We start from the raw sequence: 19723 nt of genomic DNA, 5'->3' as shown, positions 1-19723 counted from the left end.
ATACTCAAAATAGCTTTCCATCGAGCAAGATTTTGTTTTGAAGCAATATTTTGGACATCTTTTTCAAAATTTATATAGTATTAGTCTATGAGCTAACAAATCAACATTACCATGCTACTTGTCTCCTCTTCATTCTCTCTCCCATGCTTTTAACATTACAAGAAAAAAATTGTTAGTCCAATCGACATTTGGATTTGCTCATTTGCTTTATTATTTATGTTCTGAATATATATATATATATATATATATATATATATATATATATATATATATTTTTTTTTTTTTTTTTTTTTTTAAATTTTCAAAAATATTCTATTAATATATTTTCAAATATATATATTTTTTATAAAAATTTCATAATTTTGACATAAATAATATCTTTCTTTTGTGTAAGAAAAAGTGAACTTAATTATAGAATATATTTAGTGTTATTATTTGGATTGATTTCATAAATAATATTATGTAAAAAATATTAATTTAAAATTATTAAAAATTATTTGAAACTGTATTTATTCATCAAAAAATTTAAAATAAATAAATAATAGCTTTAAATTACTTTTTTAATCGTTTTTAAAAAAAAAATTTAAAATTATTTTTTAACTCAACTCTTAAACAGATTTTTTATATAATAAAATTATTTCATGTATAACAATTTTAGTCTAATTATTAATCATAAGTGTATATCATGTAAATTTTATGATGATCCTAGGGTATTCCATATGTACATGATCACTATTAATATGTGCCTCAAAGCTCACCCATGATAGTATGTACCAACTCCCCGCAAAGCCAAAACTTATTTGAGAGTATTTGTTAGTCGGTGTCTTATGATGAATTTGAAAACGTAACAAATTAAAGATTAGGATATGTATATGCTGTGCTCTACTCGTCTATACGTTTCTAGGTTGCCAGGTTACCTTAGTCGTGATTTCAGTGTAGAAAATAGTTGAAGGATCAAAAAGAAGTAATGGGAAGTTTTGATGAGTGTAAGCCATTGATGGCAATGTTTGGGTTACAATTCGTTTATGCTTGGCTTTCTCTCTTAAGCAGAGCTGCTCTTTTACAAGGATTGAATCCTAGAGTCTAGGCAGTTTACAGGCAAGGCATGGCAACTTTGATCATGGCACCTCTTGCATTCCTTTGAAGAAGGTACATAACCAAGACAAAAGCCCTCTCTCTCTCTCTCTCTCTCTCTCTCTCTCTCTCTCTCTTTCTATGTAATCCTCTTTCTCGGACTCTGTTTTTGCTGCAGAAGAAATTCATGTAGGTCTTCTTTGGGATTAAGGAGCTTCGCTTGGATATTTCTTGCCTCTCTTATTGGGTATGTCAATCTATATTATCCCCTTTCTTTTTTCCTTGTTGGTTTTAATATATTCTCAGATTTTGTGGTGTAATTTTCATTTGAATTGAAGCATTACAGCTAACCAAAATGCCTACTTTAAGGGCCTCTACTTAACCTCTACCACTGTAGCAACTGCAACGTCTAATCTGAGCCCTGCTATCACCTTTATATAGGCAACCATTTTTGGGTCAATAAAGCAAACCAATTTTGTGACACCCCTTACCCGTCTACAGTATATCCGAGTAAGTTATGTCACACGGTGTACCGGAACACTTTATTTTATCTTAATTAATTTTCATCATAATTTTGAATATATCTTGTGAAATATAATCTATTTAAGTCATTTGTTGAAATTTTAATTTATTTGAGGTTCCGAAAATTTTATAGAAAATCCGGCAGAGTACCGGCTAAAAATGGAGAAAACAGTTCTTCGGAACCTGTGAAAAACACTTCCTATAATCATATTCAATCATCACAAACTCCAACGTCAAAATCTCAACATTTTTCAATTTCATTTCTCAATCATTCATCTCATGTGATAATCATGTATAATCACAGATAAACATTCACTTTTCCATTCACAAACACAATTCTCATTATTTACATGAATATCAAAACACATTTCATAAGTTCAGTTACATATGAGAAAATAAAAATTAGTTACAAAATATCAAAATGAAACCTAGTGTCCTACCAATGCACAGAAGATGGTGAGGTGACACGGACACTATGCAGAGCTGCAGGATGGTCTCACCCAGTCTGCGGTCTACTGGGCTCTCGATCAGTATCTCCAGAACCTACGCGTGGCAAAAGCAACGCGCTAAGCAATGATGCTTAGTGGTGCAATAATAAAATAAAAGAAAATAGCAGAAAATAAATATGTATTGAATGTATATGTCTTATTTGTTTTGTATTTGTTATATTCATTTATTTCTTTAACTTTGTCTATTTTCATTCATTTGGTTGCCCAAGTAACCTATCTGACGATCGGATGGATAAGCGGGTAAGCCCAGTGCTGGGTATCAAGTACCTCGGGCGTCACACCATCGGTCACATATGTATCTCCGGTGTGCAATGAGCGACTAACAATTTGTAAATAATATTAGGAACGTGGCCTATTCTCAACACAATATCAAAATGGCTAAAAGCCATAAAATCCTGAGAATGGCATAATGCCATGTGCGATCGCTAACTGAACCCTATTGGCATGCCAAACTATCCAAACCAATCTTGTTAGGTATACTAGGGCATTTGATACTTTAAAATTCTTCAATTTGTGAATTTCAAGTTTTGGTGTTACTATTCACTTCATTAGTCAACAAAAATGTTGACTTTTGGATAGAAAATAGGTGTATTGGTTTTAACACTCCCAATGTACCACATTTTGCATTTAAAACTTGTTGAAATTAATCACCAAATCCATTTCCAAACTTAGCACTAAGGGGCAGAATTTTCAGTTTTTGTACCATAAATTTACTGTTCAATTAGGGACTGTTACAGTGGAAATTTGAGGAAATGGTAAACATGAAAGTTGTTCCTTATTTTGTCTAGTTGAATTTCTTTTTTTGAATCACTCCATTTGGAGTTTTGTAGCTCCAGATATGGTCCAAAAACCACAGCTGGCCGGATTGGAAAACTGCAGAATTTACCAAATCTACAGTACAATGAATAGTGAATGTGAGTGCCTTGTTGGACAGGTTCTGGTCATAATTTGGGGTAGGTTTCTTCATGAAAGTTGTTTGTCTATATCTTATCTTGTTGCTGTAAAAATTTCAGGTCAAATGGACCATTTTACAGTGAGTTATGGCCTTACTGTTCATTTTGTCATTCTGCAGAATCTGCTTGCAGGGTATCCGGATTGGGGCCAACTTTTAGTCCACTTGCTTTGGTCTTTTGGGCATGGTTTCTTCAGCAAAATTGTGCCATTATATGTCTAGTTTCATGTCCAATTGTCCAAACACCAATTGAACCTACACAGCCAAAGATATGGCAGTCCAAACAGGCTGGACTCCTAGCCTCCTTGCTGCACTCATTAGGCAGCCCACCAATTCAGTTTGTATTACTCTAAATCTCTTCAAATTATGGTCAACTTACCTCAAATGGTCACTAATTGACCATTATAATGTTCACTTACCACTTCATAAGCCAAATCTAAATTTCACTCCCAAACCCTAGCTCAAATTCAAGGTTTACACCACACACCTTAGTTAACTCTTTCATTCCTTATATATATATATACACTTTAAACATAATCTCTAATTCATTCTAAGTCCATTAAAACAATCAAATTCATTCCTTTCTTAGGGCTGCCGAAATTCATGGTATACATACACATGAGTTTTAGTCCATTTAATTTACAATTTCATACTAAATTCAAGTCCCTAACATGGAAATAAAGAAATATTTGCATAAGTAAGCACTAACCTCTTGTAGGGCAGAATTTTCTAAGCTTAAACTTCACTTTCTTTCCTTTTCTAGGCTGCCTAAGGGTTATTCAAGGTGCAAGGATGATTTTTAATGAAAGGAGTAGGAGGATTTATGGTGAAACAAAGAGAGAAATGAAGCTTGTTGAAGTTTTAGTGGAGGTTTGGTCAAGGGCATGGATTTCGGCTGGTTTGGGGAAGAAGAAGGCAGCTGGTATTTTTAATTTCTTTGGTCTCATTTGTCTCTTTTTATTAGTTAATTAGATGGTTGTTTAATTGTGATTGGTGGAAGCTTTTAAATGACATCATAATGATGTCATTATTTGCATTATATTGTATTTTCTTTTCTTTTCTTTTCTTTTCTACTAACTTCAAATTAATTTTTCATCAACATGAATTCATATTTTATGTCATAATAATTATTTACTTAACTGGACAAGTCGGCCAAAAATCGTCTCTGAAGGCGAAATGACCAAAATGCCCTCCATTTGGCTTAACGGGTCAAAATTGTCTGTACCGATTGAAAAATTTTTCTAAATATTTTCTTGGCATTCTAATGCTATAGGAACCTCAATGACCCTTCTCTGGAGTCCCAAAAATTATTTCATGAATTTTTCCCTGGGTCTAGGGCTCCTAGTTGCGAGGACCGCAACTTCCCTCTGGGTTACCCATCGCTTGGGCACCGGCTCATTTAACTTGGTTGTATTTTATTTCTAAAATTTTTACTAAATTTTTCTTATTAATATTTGAGTTAATTATGGTTCCTGACTTTAGTTTAAATATTTTTCCGGATGTTCTAGCTGTCCGGACCGACACTGCCATCAAAGCTTGAGAATGTGCGGAGTTGCTCTGGGAGGGTGTTACAACTCTTCCCCTCTAATTTAAATTTCGTCCTCGAAATTTTACCTGATGCAAACAGTTGAGGGAACTATTGCCTCATCATTTTTTCACTTTCCCAAGTTGCCTCCTCGGTGTTATGGTGCCTCCAAAGCACTTTCACCAGTGGAATCTGCTTATTTCTTAACTCTTTCACTTCCCGAGCCAGGATCCGTAGAGGTTCTTCTTCATATGTCAAATCATTTGTATTTCAATTTCTTCCCTGGAGATGACATGTGAAGGATCTGAGCGGTATCTTCTGAGCATGGACACGTGGAACACATTGTGGATCTTGTCCAGCTCTGGTGGTAAAGCTAGCCTATAGGCCACTGGATCCACACGTTCAATGACTTCATATGGGCCAATGAACCTAGGGCTTAACTTACCTTTTCTTCCAAACCTCAATACCTTCTTCCACGGTGACACCTTGAGGAACACTTTGTCGCCAACCGCATATTCTATTTCTTTTCTTTTCAAGTCGGCATAGGATTTCTGTCTGTCTGAGGTAACCTTCAGATTAGCTTTGATTAGTTTCACTTTCTCCTCAGTCTGTTTCACCAGGTCTGGCCTCACCACTTTGTCTTCACCCAATTCAGTCCAGCACACTGGAGTTCTACATTTCCTCCCATACAGTGCTTCATACGGGGCCATTTGGATACTAGCTTGGTAACTATTGTTGTATGCAAATTCTGCCAGTGGGAGGTATCTATCCCAACTTCCCTCAAACTCAATGACACAACTCCTCAGCATATCCTCAAGGACCTGACATATATTTCATGTTATTATTATCATTTTAATTCAATAGTTGTATTAATTCAATTGGTTCAATTGTTTACCTGGATTACTCTTTCGGATTGCCCATCCGTCTGAGGATGGAATCTTTGTCTTGAAGTGGAGTTGTGTACCCAGGACTCATGCAACTTCTTCCAAAATCTCGATGTAAACCTTGGGTCTCGATCGGATATGATGGAAAGTGGAATTCCATGCGATCTAACTATCTCAGCGATATACAATCGCTAACTTCTCCGGTGAGTAGTCGGTCTAATCGGCGAGAAAGTGTGCTGACTTTGTCAATCTATCAACTATCACCCATACTGCATCATGTTTCTTCTGGGTGAGAGGTAGACCACTTACAAAATCCATGGTAATCCGATCCCATTTCCATTCTGGTATGCGTATAGGCTGTAGCAAACCTGATGGAACTTGATGTTCTGCCTTGACTTGCTGACATGTTAAACATTTAGTCACATAGTCAGCTATGTCTTTCTTCATACCAGGCCACCAATACTGAAGCTTCAGATCATGATACATCTTTGTACTTCCTGGGTGCATATCATATACACTAGTGTGTGCCTCTTTTAGAATACTGGCCTTTAATTCCCCATCATCTGGTACATACAGTCTTCCTTTGTAATATAGACACCCATCTGCTTTCACCCCATAGTCAGTTGCTTTTCCTTCTGAGATTTTGCTCATAATAGCCATTAGCTTCTCATCTACCATCTGCCCATTTAAAATCTGCTGTAGCAGGTTTGGCCTCACTTGCAACTCAGCCAAAATAGCTCCATCTCGAACCAAAGATAGACGGGCATTCAATGATCTCAAGGCTGTCATGGATTTTCTGTTCAAAGCATCAGCAACAACATTTGCCTTCCCAGGATGATAGTCAATCACACAATCATAGTCCTTCAGGAACTCAATCCATCGCCTCTGTCTAAGGTTGAGCTCCTTCTGAGTTGGCAAATATTTCAGACTTTTATGGTCTGTGTAAATATAGCACTTTTCACCATACAAGTAATGCTTCCATATCTTCAGTGCAAAGATAATTGCTGCAAGCTCTAGATCATGGGTAGGGTAATTCTGTTCATGTGGCCTTAGCTGTCTGGAAGCATAAGCGACCACCTTTCCCTCTTGCATCAATACACACCTTAACCCATTATGAGAGGCATCACTGTAGACCATAAAGTCCTTTCACGACCTTTGGTGTGTGCTGGTGCCTCTGTCAACATAGCCTTCAACTTCTCAAAACTGTGCGACACTTGTCATTCCGGTCAAATCGACATTCTTGTGTAATAACTTGGTCATTGGAGCGGCTATTAAGGAAAATCCCTTCACAAATCTCTGTAATACCAGCTAGCCCCAAGAAACTTCGACCTCAGTTGTATTCTGGGAGGCTTCCATTCCATTATCGCTTCTATTTTCTTGGGATCCACTCTAATCCCATCGGTGACACTATGTGTCCAAGGAATGCAATCTCATTCAACGAAGTCACACTTGGACAACTTAGCATACTGACTTCTTTTCTCTCGGGGTTTGCGAACAATCCTCAAATGCTCATCGTGTTCTTCCCGATCTTGGAATACACCAAAATATCATCAATAAAGACCACTACGAACCGATCTAAGTGTGGATGGAAGATACGGTTCATAAGGTCCATGAATGCATTGGTGCATTTGTTAGGCCAAAGGGCATCACTAGAAACTCATAATGCCCATATCGGGTCTGAATGCGATCTTTGGCACATGCATCCTTCACCCTCAATCGATGATACCACGATGCGAGATCAATCTTAGAAAATACTCTGCTCCCTTCAACCGATCAAGCAGATCATCAATTCTAGGCAACGGATATTTGTTCTTCACGATCACTTTATTCAATGCCGGTAATCAATGCATAGCCTCAAAGTCCCATCCTTTTTCTTTACAAAGCGACCTTTGGAGCTCCCCATGGTGACACCTTGGGCGTATGAACCCCTTATCAAGCAACTCTTGCAACCGAGTTTTCAACTCCCTCAATTCGATGGGTGCCATCCTATAAGGAGCAATGGAAATGGGTCTTGTGCCGGCAGATGTCTCAATAGCAAATTCAACTTCCCTTTACGGTGGCAAACCGGGCAACTTTTCAGAAATACCTGCAGGAAGTCTCTTCGTGGGTATATCACTCGGGTTTGGCTTAGCTCGCCTAGTATCCACCACATGTGCTAGGTAGGCTTCACGACCTTTTCTCATCATTCTTCTTGCAACGTGGTTTGAGATGACATTGGACAAGAAATCTGTCCTTTCCCCACAACGGTGATCTCATTACCTTGAAGTTTTCAAAGAAATTCTCTTCAATTTGCAATCAACTATTGCACGATGACGTGACAACGGTCCATTCCCAAAATCACGTCAAACTCGTGGAAGGGCAACTCAATTAGGTGCCAAGAATTCATACCCTGAATCCTTAACGGGCAACCCTTGTACACTTTGTTCACTACCACCTGCGTGGCCCAATGGATTAGTGACCGTAATGTCTTGGTCACTCTCCCTACTAGTATCCCCCTTTCTACGGGTAAGTTGATGCAGATGTATGAATGAGTGGATCTGGATCCACTAATGCATGCTGAGATGTATTGTAGAGGAGAACGTACTCGATGACATCCGGCATCTTGCTCCTCCCGAGCTCTAATGGCATAGGCTCGCAGGTGGTGCATTATCCGGCCTCTCTGCGCTCGGATGCGAGCCTGCGTGATGGTCCCAACTGCGTCAGTTGCCGATTTCCTACCCCTTTGTGGTGCAGGGCGGTGCATGCGCTTGTGTTGGAGCGGTGTAGTAGTTCTGCGTGGGCGGTTCCTCAAGCGATGCTCTGTTGACCCACACCTTAGCGAGCACCAGTCACTCTCAACACTCCCCCTTATGCCATTTCAAACAATGTGGACATGCGAGAAGATCTGGGCTGGTCCTGAACCCCATCCACAGAGCGGCCCACCGATGGTGTGGGTGACCTCTCCTAGGGGTAAGCGTGGCTGGGCCCCGAGACCGACCACGACCTTGTGGCTGACTGAACTGCGTGCGGGTGGACCCTTGAACTTCTTCCCAAATGCGGGAGATGAACTAGGCGACTGGCCCCTCTTCTGCTGTCTTTCCCTTCTAGTCTGCTCACTGATTCTAACCTTTTCAACCTTTATTGCAGCTTCCACTAGCTTGGTAAAGTCTGTGATTCCCAAGGCAGTGATCATGATCTTTATGTTGTCATTTAGTCCCTCTTCAAATCTCTTACACCTTTCAGCCTCATTAGGGACTATCTCCTTTCCGTAGCGGCTTAATCTGACGAATTCCTTCTCATACTCGGCCACTGACAGCTGCCTCTACCTCAGGTTAATGAACTCTCTTCTTCTCTCTTCCAGGTATACACTACCCACATATTTCTTCTTAAATTCGGAGAGGAAGAAGTCCCAAGTTACTATTTCTGGCTATACTTCACTGGTCATAGTATCCCACCATTCATATGCGTCGTCTTGCAGCAGAGATACAGCAACTTCTAGATTTTGCTCTGGAGTGCAGTGGAGTTGTTTTAGAACTCTGCCTGTTCTGTTCAACCAATTTTCGGCTGCAACAGAATCATATTCTCTCTTGCCAAAGAAGTCCACTGCTCCAAACTTTCTCAATCTTTCTAGATGTGATTTTGGTTATGGAGGTGGTGGTGGTGGTGCTGGCATTACCCCGGCCATTTGTCTGAAGAATTCGGCCATTTGCTGGAACATGGCCTGTGGAGGTGGCGAGGCTCGCTTGAGTTGGCGGAGCAGGTTCTCCCATACCCCCAGTCTCAGCTGCTGCAGGTGGAGCATGACTCTCCACTTCCTCCTCAACTGCTCTCTGTGATGTAGGGTCCATATCCTATTCAAAATAAGAAAGACAAACAGATCTGCATTAGTGTCACCTCGACTCTTACAAATGCAATGCATGGTATGGACTCAATCTAGGCCCAGAAACGCCTAAACCGTGCTCTGATACCACTAAATGTGACACCCCTTACCCGTCTACAGTATATCCGAGTAAGTTATGTCACACGGTGTACCGGAACACTTTATTTTATCTTAATTAATTTTCATCATAATTTTGAATATATCTTGTGAAATATAATCTATTTAAGTCATTTGTTGAAATTTTAATTTATTTGAGGTTAGAAAATTTTATAGAAAATCCGTGATCAGCTAAAAATGGAGAAAATAGTTCTTCGGAACCTGTGAAAAACACTTCCTATAATCATATTCAATCATCACAAACTCCAACGTCAAAATCTCAACATTTTTCAATTTCATTTCTCAATCATTCATCTCATGTGATAATCATGTATAATCACAGATAAACATTCACTTTTCCATTCACGAACACAATTCTCATTATTTACATGAACATCAAAATACATTTCATAAGTTCAGTTACATATGAGAAAATAAAAATTAGTTACAAAATATCAAAATGAAACCTAGTGTCCCACCAATGCACAGAAGATGGTGAGGTGACACGGACACTATGCAGAGCTGTAGGATGGTCTCACCCAGTCTGCGGTCTCTGGGCTCTCGATCGGTATCTCGGAACCTACGCGTGGCAAAAGCAACGCGCTAAGCAATGATGCTTAGTGGTGCAATAATAAAATAAAAGAAAATAGCAGAAAATAAATATGTATTGAATGTATATGTCTTATTTGTTTTGTATTTGTTATATTCATTTATTTCTTTAACTTTGTCCATTTTCATTCATTTGGTTGCCCAAGTAACCTATCTTTGGACGATCGGATGGATAAACGGGTAACCGCACTTTGGGTATCAAGTACCTCGGGCGTCACACCATCGGTCACATATGTATCTCCGGTGTGCATGAGCGCTAACAATTTGTAAATAATATTAGGCACGAGGCCAAGTCTCAACACAATATCAAAATGACTAAAAGCCATAAAATCACGAGAATGGCATAATGCCATGTGCGATCGCTAATCGAACCCTATTGGCATGCCAAACTATCCAAACCAATCTTGTTAGGTATACTAGGGCATTTGATACTTTAAAATTCTTCAATTTGTGAATTTCAAGTTTTGGTGTTACTATTCACTTTATTAGTCAACAAAAATGTTGACTTTTGGATAGAAAATATGTGTATTGGTTTTAACACTCCCAATGTACCACATTTTGCATTTAAAACTTGTTGGAATTAATCACCAAATCCATTTCCAAACTTAGTACTAAGGGGCAGAATTTTCAGTTTTTGTACCATAAATATACTGTTCCATTAGGGACTGTTACAGTGGAAATTTGAGGAAATGGTAAACATGAAAGTTGTTCCTTATTTTGTCTAGTTGAATTTCTTTTTTTGAATCACTCCATTTGGAGTTTTGTAGCTCCAGATATGGTCCAAAAACCACAGCTGGCCGGATTGGAAAACTGCAGAATTTACCAAATCTACAGTACAATGAACAGTGAATGTGAGTGCCTTGTTGGATAGGTTCTGGTCATAATTTGGGGTTGGTTTCTTCATGAAAGTTGTTTTTCTATATCTTATCTTGTTGCTGTAAAAATTTCAGGTCAAATGGACCATTTTACAGTGAGTTATGTCCTTACTGTTCATTTGGTCATTCTGCAGAATCTGCTTGCAGGGTATCCGGATTGGGGCCAACTTTTAGTCCACTGGCTTTGGTCTTTTGGGCATGGTTTCTCCAGAAAAATTGTGCCATTATATGTCTAGTTTCATGTCCAATTGGCCAAACACCAATTGAACCTACAAAGCCAAAGATATGGCAGTCCAAACAGGCTGGACTCCCAGCCTCCCTGCTGCACTCATTAGGCAGCCCACCAATTCAGTTTGTATTACTCTAAATCTCTTCAAATTATGGTCAACTTAGCTCAAATGGTCACTAATTGACCATTATAATGTTCACTTACCACTTCATAAGCCAAATCTAAATTTCACTCCCAAACCCTAGCTCAAATTCAAGGTTTACATCACACACCTTAGTTAACTCTTTCATTCCTTATATATATATATATATATATACACTTTAAACATAATCTCTAATTCATTCTAAGTCCATTAAAACAATCAAATTCATTCCTTCCTTAGGGCTGCCGAAATTCATGGTATACATACACATGAGTTTTAGTCCATTTAATTTACAATTTCATACTAAATTCAAGTCCCTAACATGGAAATAAAGAAATATTTGCATAAGTAAGCACTAACCTCTTGTAGGGCAGAATTTTCCAAGCTTAAACTTCACTTTCTTTTCTTTTCTAGGCTGCCTAAGGGTTATTCAAGGTGCAAGGATGATTTTTAATGAAAGGAGTAGGAGGATTTATGGTGAAACAAAGAGAGAAATGAAGCTTGTTGAAGTTTTATTGGAGGTTTGGTCAAGGGCATGGATTTCGGCTGGTTTGGGGAAGAAGAAGGCAGCTGGTATTTTTAATTCCTTTGGTCTCATTTGTCTCTTTTTATTAGTTAATTAGATGGTTGTTTAATTGTGATTGGTGGAAGCTTTTAAATGACATCATAATGATGTCATTATTTGCATTATATTGTATTTTCTTTTCCTTTCTTTTCTACTAACTTCAAATTAATTTTTCATCAACATTAATTCATATTTTATGTCATAATAATTATTTACTTAACTGGACAAATCGGCCAAAAATCGTCTCTGAAGGCAAAATGACCAAAATGCCCTCCGTTTGGCTTAACGGGTCAAAATTGTCTGTACCGATTGAAAATTTTTTCTAAATATTTTCTTGGCATTTTAATGCCATCGGAACCTCAATGACCCTTCTTTGGAGTTCCAAAAATTATTTTGTGAATTTTTCCCCGGGTCTAGGGCTCCTAGTTGCGAGGACCGCAACTTCCCTCTGGGTTACCCATCGCTTGGGCACCGGCTCCTTTAACTTGGTTGTATTTTATTTCTAAAATTTTTACTAAATTTTTCTTATTAATATTTGAGTTAATTATGGTTCCTGACTTTAGTTTAAATATTTTTCCGGACGTTCTAGCTGTCCGGACCGACACCGGTCACCGGAACAGTAGAATGTACGGAGTTGCTACCGGGAGGGTGTTACAAATTTACTATTTCTTTGTCTGATATTTGGATAGCTATGGTCATATAGCTTTAATGGATTGCACATTTAACTTTCCTCTTTTATATTATGGAAGCTTTTTAATAATTTTTGTCTGTATTCTCTAAAATTGACTAGATTGGAGAAATTAAATACCCTCAGCTTGAGAAGTATGGTCAAGATTCTAAGGACTGTAATCTGTGTATATGGAGCCATTTCCATGGCATTTCTCAAAGGCCCTAAACTATTAAGCACCAAATTGCTACCACTAAAATCTTTCTCCAGCATTGGAAGAGACAATTGGTTGCTGGGATGTTTACTTCTGTTTGGAAGGTGTTGTTTCTGGTAACTGTTGATGTTTTTCCAAGTAAATCCCCTTTCAGCTATTCTTACATTCTATATATATATTCTGATCAACAAATTAACTTCTGTTTGAATTATCTGTAACAGGTCCCAATTTCAGCAAGTTGTCCTGACCATTTATATTCATCTGCTTGGATAGGTTTCTTGGCTACAATAGAATTAGTAATGATTACACTTTGTGTAGTAAAAGATCTTGCAGCTTGGCATTTGAATTCATTTCTTAAAATAGAGTGTTCTTTATTTGGGTAAATTGTTCATTATTATTTTATAAAACTATTCTGATTGTATTCTGATTTGTATAATTTTGTTTTTTTTATTGTTATTTTTTTTTTTAATAAATTACTTTGGGAGCAGGGAACTGCAATGGCTCCATCCTTTATTGGATCAAGCAGTAAAGATCTTGGCAGTTGTTGGTTTAGGAAGTTTTGTGAATTTTTTTTTTTTTTTTTTTTTGTAAAGTCTTGATAGGTTACTTTGTTTAGGAGATTTTTTGTTGTATAGTTTTAGGAGTTTACCTTGTTTAGGAGATTTGGTAAGCTGTAACTCTTATGTATATATATATTATGCTTGTGTTAATGAAGGAGGTAGAACTTTCAGCCTCATTTTTCTCAGAATTCTTTATGGTGTTAGAGCTATGGTTGATGTGAAAAAAGATGAGGAGAGCTCTGGTTCGAACAAGAAAACATCGAATCGCTATACACTGACTTTAAATGACAAATCAGGCAATATAATCACCCAAGTTCAGTTGAAGGGTGAAAATTATTATGAATGGGCACGAGCTATGCGGACTGCATTGCAGGCTAAAAAGAAATATGGTTTCATTGATGGAACCATCAAACAACCAATGGATGATTCACTGGAACTTGAAGATTGGTGAACTGTTAATTCTATGCTCATCTCTTGGGTGTTTAATACCATTGAACCCACACTTCGTGTGACCATATCTCACATGGAGAACGTGAAAGATTTGTGAGAGGATATTAGGCAGTGTTTTTCTATTGGGAACGGTCGATGAGTGCAGCAACTAAGATCAGATCTGGCGAATTGTAAGCAGGATGGGCAAGCTATAGTCACCTATTATGGTAAGCTCAAAAAGCTTTGGGATGAATTGAACAATTATGATTAGATACCAGTATGTAATTGTACTAAATGCAAATGCAATCTTACCGTTGAATTGGAAAGGAAGCGTGAAGAATAGAGAGTTCATCAATTTTTGATGGGCTTGGATGAAGAGGGGTATGGAACAGCGCATTCCAATATCTTGAGCACTGATCCCTTACCAAACCTTAATCGAGTTTATGCTATGGTTGTTCAGTAGGAACAAGTGCGGACCATGACATGGACAAAGGAAGAAAAAGGCAATCCCATGAGGTTTGCAATCTAGGCTGGTGGTCGAAATTCAGAGGGGGATGGAAAGGATAAAACTATGGTTTGCTCAAATTGCAAACGAGAGGGACATGATGCTAAAACTTATTTTCAGCTGATAGGTTATCCGAAATGGTGGGGCAACAGACCACACACAACCAAGATTGAACGAGGTGGTGTGCACAGACGTGGCACTGGTGGAGGTCATGACAAGGTAGGAAGGCTAACACAACTCAAACACCAGAAGCTGATGGTGGGTGAGATGTTCTGACTGACTCTGAAAGAAAAGGACTTAGTGGGCTAAATGATGAGCAGTGGGCTACATTGCTTGGCATGTTGTGTGACACCCCTTACCCGTGTACAGTATACCCGAGTAAGTAATGCCACACGGTGTACCGGCACATTCTAATATACCTTAATTAATTTATACCATGCTTGTGAATATAATTTATGAAATATAATTTATTTTAGCCATTTATCAAAAGTATTATTTATTTGAGATTCCGAAAATTTTAAAGAAAATCTGGCGGAGTACCAGCTAAAAATGGAGAAAACAGTTCTTCGGAACCTGTTAAAAACACTTCCAAATAATTTCCAAACAATCCCAACTTCAATTCATCAACAGAATCTCAATATCAAAATCTCAACATTTTTTTCAATTTCAGTTCTCAATCATCATTTCTCAGGGTTCTCATATATAAACAACAATTAAATACTCAAATTACTTCCATACATAACCATAAATCTTTATTATTTACATGAACCTCAAAATACATTACATAAATCCAAATACATATGAGAAAATAAAAATTTAGTTACAAAATGACAAAATGACACCTAGTGCCCTACCAATGCACTGCAGGTAGTGAGGTGACACGGACACTGTGCAGAGCTGCAGGATGAACTCACCCAGTCTGCGGTCTACTGGGCTCACGATCTGTATCTCCAGTACCTACGCGTGGCAAAAGCAACGCGCTAAGCAATAATGCTTAGTGGTGCAATAATATAATAAAAGAAAATAGCTGAAAGTAAGTATGTATAGAATGTGTATGATTTCTTTATTTGGTATTGGTATATCTATTATTTCATTAACTTTGCCCACTTTTATTCATTTGGTTGCCCAAGTAACCTACACTAGACGACTGGACTGGATAAACGGGTAAACTGGCACTGGGTATCGAGTACCTCGGGCCGTCACACCATCGGTCACATATGCATCTCCCGGTGTGCAACAGAACAGCTAACAAGCTGTAAATAATATCAGGCACAAGGCCAAGTCTCAATGCAAGGTCAGAATGGCTAAAAGCCATAAAATCACAGAATGGCATATTGCCATGTGCAGTACTGCTAACTGAACCCTATTGGCATGCCAAACTATCCAAACCAATCTTGTTAGATATACTAGGGCATTTGAAACTTTTAAATTCTTCAATTTGTGAATTTCATGTTTTGGTGTTACTATTCACCTCATTGGTCAACAAAAATGTTGACTTTTGGATAGAAAATATGTACATTGACTTTGGCACTCCCAACATACCACATTTTGTATTTAAAACTTGTTGGCATTAAGCGTTAATACCATTTCTAAGCATTAAACCAAAGGAGCAGATTTTTCAGATTTTGTACCATAACTTTACTGTTCCATTAGGAACTGTTACAGTGGAAATTTGAGGAATTGGTAAACATAAAAGTTGTTCCTTATTTTGTCTAGTTGAATTTCCTTTTTTGAATCACTCCATTTGGAGTTTTGTAGCTCCAGATATGGTCCAAAAACCACAGCTGGCCGGATTTCCATTCTGCAGAAATTACCATATCTACAGTAACATGAACAGTGACTATGACTGCATATTTGAATAGGTTCTTGCCATAATTTGGGGTAGGTTTCTTCATAAAAGTTGTTTTTCTATGTCTTAACTTGTTGCTGTAAAAATTTCAGGTCAATTGACCAAATCCACAGTGAGTTATGGCCAAATGAACAGTTACTGTTCATTTGGTCATTCTGCAGAATCAGTTGCAGGGTATCCGGATTGGGGCCAACTTTTGGTCCTCTTGCTTTGGTCTTTTGGGCATGGTTTCTTCAGAAAAAATGTGTCCTTATAAGCCTAGTTTCATTTCTAATTGGCCAAACACCAATTGGACCTACACAGCCAAAGTTATGGCTGTCTGAATGGACTGAAATTTCAGTCATCATTCTGCACCCTCTAGGCAGCACACTCATTCCCTTTGCCATGCTTTATTTCAGTCCCAATTAAGGTCAAATTCCTTCAAATGGTCATTAATTGACCATTAGGATGTTCTTTAACAATTTCATCAGCCAAGCCAATTTTCACTCCCCAAAACCCTAGCTTCACATTATAATTTCTACAAGATGCCTTAGTTAGCATACCAATTCATCATCCATATATATATATATCCTAAACATCATTTTTAGTCCACTCTAAGACCAACAAAACACTTATTCCTATACCTTCAATAGGGCTTCCGAATTCTCTAATGGACATACACATGAGTTTGGTTCATTTCATTCACAAATACTTGTTGGTTTCAAGTCCCTAACATAGAAAATAAAAGTTTTAAGTAGATAGGTGCACTAACCTCTTGTAGGCAGATTTTTCCCAACCCAAAACTTCACTTTCCTTCACTTCCTAGGCTGCCAAACACTCTCCCAAGATGAGTGGACAACTTTTAATGAAAGGGGTTTAGGGTTTATGGTGAAAAGAAGGGAGAAAGTAAGCTTTGATTGAAGTTGTCAATAGAGGTTGGCTATGGGCAAGGGTTTCGGCTGGAATGGGAAAGAGATGGCTGCTGGTTTTTTCTTTATTTCTTGGTCTCAATTATCTCTTTTATTAGTTAGTCAAATGGTTACTTAATTATGATTGGTTATAGTTTTCTTAATGACATCACCATGATGTCATAAATAAACCTTTTCCTCTTTTTCTTTTCTTTCCTCCACTACTCATTTTCAATTTAATTTCTAGTATTGTTTATTCATATTTTATGTCATATTAATTATTTACTCAACTGGACAAGTCGGCCAAAAATCACCTCTGAAGGCGAAATGACCAAAATGCCCTCCGTTTGGCTTAACAGGTCAAAATTGTCTGTACCGATTGAAAAATTTTTCTAGGTATTTTCTTGGCATTCTAATGCCATAGGAACCTCAATGACCCTTCTCTGGAGTCCCAAAAATTATTTTATGAATTTTTCCCCGGGTCTAGGGCTCCTCGTTGCGAGAACCGCAACTTCCCTCTGGTTACCCATCGCTAGGGCACCGGCTCGTTTAACTTGTTTGTATTTTATTTCTAAAATTTTTACTAAATTTTTCTTATCAATATTTGAGTTAATTATGGTTCCTCACTTTAGTTTAAATATTTTTCCGGACATTCTAGCTGTCCGGACCGACACCGGTCACCGGAACAGTAGGATGTACAGAGTAGTTACCGGGAGGGTGTTACATGTTGAGTTTGTACAAGAATGGGTAAGCAAAGGTTTTTGCCTTGGATTATTAACATAGGAGCTTCCCACCATATGACTAGCACATATGCATGTTTAAGTGAATTGCGTGACATTGTGCCATGTCCAGTTGGCTTACTTAATGGAGAGGAGACCATGGTGTTGAAAGAGGGAACTGTGTTTCATGGAGGAGAATTGAAGTTGCAACATGTTCTTTTTGTGCCTAATTGGAAATGCAATTTGATTTCTGTATCTCAGCTTTTTAATGATTTGAATTTGGTGGTTCAAATCACTAACAAAATTTATGCTATAAAGGACTGCAATTTGAGGAAGCTGATTGGAGCGGGTGAACAACATGAGGGGCTTTACTGTCTCAAAGGAGTGGCTTCGATTCATGCTTGCAAAATAACTGGTGTTCCATCTTTTAAGCTTTAGCACAAGAGAATGGGTCATCCTTCTTCTAAGGCAGTAGAGTTAATTTTTGAAGTTGATAGTCCTAGTAGGAATGATAATAAGGCTTGTGATGTTTGTTTTAGAGCTAAACAAACCAGAGAAGTATTCATTTCTATTGATAATAAAGCCAAAGAATGTTTTGATTTGATACATTGTGATTTATGGGGACCTTATAGAGTTCCAGCTTCATGTGGGGTGATTTATTTTTGGATAATTGTTGATGATTATTCTCATGTTGTGTGGATATACTTGTTGAATGGAAAAAATGAAGGTGCTTGTGTTCTTAAAAGATTCATTGTAATGATTCAAAAACAATTTAAGAAAGATGTGAAAATTGTTAGAAGCGACAATGGAAGTTAATTTATGTGTTTGAAAAAATATTTTGATGAACATGGCATTTTGCATCAAACTTCATGTGTCGGGATGCCTCAGCAAAATGGGCGTGTGGAAAGAAAGCATCATCATATTCTTAATGCAGTGAGAGCATTGAGTTTCCAAGCACATTTACCTATTGAATTTTGGGGTGAATGTGTTCTTACAACTGGATATTTGATTAACAAAACACCATCTGTGCTGTTAAATGGTAAAATGCCATATGAGGTTCTTTTTGGATAGGTACCTTCTTATAAACACATTTGGACTTTCAGATGTCTATGCTATGCACATAATCTAAATCAGGATAAAGATAAATTTGCAAGTGGGCATCAAAGGTGCATTTTTATTGGATACCCATTTGGGAAGAAAGGGTGGCAATTGTATGACTTGGAAAATTGTGAATACGTTATTTCCAAGGATGTAATGTTTGTTGAAATGGAATTTCCATACGTCAATGAGAATGTTGCAGGTGCTGACTTGGCTAAAAATAGACTTGCGGATTGGAGTGGTGATGTTGAGGATTCAGAGAATGACATGGGAAAGGAGCATGCTCAAAGCACGGGTAGAGAACATGAGGTGAATCATGATGTTGAGGAAAGAACTGCTATCAACGCAAATGTTGATGTAGGAGATAGGGGGGGTAATGGTGTGTGTCGACACCATATTTTGGCCGATCCCCGAAATCAATAGACTTTGAAATTAAACCAACACCAAGTCTCCATGTGCTCACTCCATTACCGATCTCTCTTCAAAGAGATCAAACCAATGCCAAGTCTCCATATCGTTCAATTCATTACCGATCTCTCAAACCAATTATCAAGTCTCATTGCCAGTCAATCACATTTCCAATCTCTCATCAAACGAAATCAAACCAACATTAGGTCTTCGTGCCATCCAGTCTTATTTCTGATCTCCCTTTTATAAATATTGTGGATAATCGTTTAATAAAGTTAAGGTTTCAATCCGGCTTAATGGTGCTTCCAATCTTAAGTGTTCAAATCAAGTTTTCAATTTTAATAATCTTAAGTTTCGTTTGGTGTTTGTTCTCGGCTGATCTCATGCTTACAATGTTTTTTCGACCTCTCATACATAGATTAATAATCGCTTTCAAGTTTGGCGTTCTAATATGTTCAAAGAATCAGGCGCTTGTACAACTTAGATACTTTTCGATCTCATCAAGTCATTGAACAAAAGAGAGAATTTCATTTCATTTCAAAATAA

The 19723-nt window shown here is 37.7% G+C and overlaps 1 pseudogene; it reads left to right on the top strand.

Moving 5' to 3' along the window:
- Window positions 1-967: 967 nt before the first annotated feature.
- The window catches only part of LOC131175283 (WAT1-related protein At4g28040-like), a 48585-nt pseudogene continuing 29829 nt past the window's right edge, over window positions 968-19723 (top strand).

This window comes from Hevea brasiliensis, chromosome 17, assembly GCF_030052815.1.
Source record: "Hevea brasiliensis isolate MT/VB/25A 57/8 chromosome 17, ASM3005281v1, whole genome shotgun sequence".
NCBI classification, from domain to species: Eukaryota; Viridiplantae; Streptophyta; class Magnoliopsida; order Malpighiales; family Euphorbiaceae; genus Hevea; species Hevea brasiliensis.
This window is presented reverse-complemented; position numbering and strand designations above follow the sequence as displayed.